The sequence below is a fragment of the Carassius carassius genome, chromosome 43 (genome assembly GCF_963082965.1).
Source record: "Carassius carassius chromosome 43, fCarCar2.1, whole genome shotgun sequence".
Lineage (NCBI taxonomy): Eukaryota > Metazoa > Chordata > Actinopteri > Cypriniformes > Cyprinidae > Carassius > Carassius carassius.
The window spans coordinates 7,998,214-7,999,294 of record NC_081797.1 but is presented as its reverse complement, the minus strand read 5'-3'; positions in this window follow the sequence as shown (position 1 = coordinate 7,999,294).

Sequence of the window (1,081 nt, the reverse complement as noted above, 5' to 3'; positions counted from 1 at the left end):
GCTGACAGGTTTTGAGAAATCGCCGACAATTGCCCGAAATCACAGGCAAATCTGAGCTCGTTCACGCGAGTGACAATCACGCAGTGTGAATGAGCAAAGACGCGATCTGAGAGAATCGCCGACAAGTCGCTGATGCCCGTGAGGTATTTGGCATGCTAAATATCTGGACCTGTCGGCGATTCAAAATCATGCTGTCTGAAAAGTGTTCTGACTGAAAACTACATCGGCAATGACCGACAGCCAATGAGAGAGCAAGATACAGAGCAGCGGGGATATCAGGGAGGAGTTATAGACCACAATATCAGCAAGTATGGCTTCATTTCAGAAAAAGGCTTTCTTCTCGGTCTATTTGGACCCATGGAATGGAAGATAAATTAGTATAAATTTAGCAGGAGCACCCTTGTCTGTTTGACGTCTCATCTGAGCTATCCCAGTCTCACGTGAAAACTCCGGTCTTGCGCGTGTAATATCGCGTTGTTTCCTTGTCACATCTCGCGTGTGTTTGGTTGTGAAACATAGTTTGCGTGCCAGACAGAGCTGTCAGTGATTCTTCCTATTGTAAAGTCATGCAGTGTGAAACCTTCTGTCGACGATCCATCGTGCAGTGTGAACACAGCAGTGACTGAATGCTGGCCAAGATAGTCATGCAGTGTGAAAAGAACAGTGACCCGACTACTTTGAAAATCGTGCAGTCTGAACTCCGCTTTAGGGATAGGTTGGTTTAAAGGGATAGTTCCCCCAAAAATGAATATTACCCCATGATTTTCTCATCCTCAAGCCTAGATGTTTATGGCTTTCTTATGATCAGAGTTGTATTTAAAAATGCCCTGGCTCTTCAAAGCTTTATAATGGCAGTGGGTGGGTGTTATTTTTAACAGTCCAAAAGAAGTCCAATAAAGTGCATCCATCCATAATTAAAAGTGCCTCACGCAGATCCCGGGGGGTGAATAAAGGCCTCCTGTAGTGAATCGATTTGTTTTTGCAAGAAAAATATCCATGTTTTGTTGTGAATGCAAGTGTAAACTGAACAAAGATAGATTTAAAAAATGTGCTGTGAAATAATGGCAAGTATATCTTTATA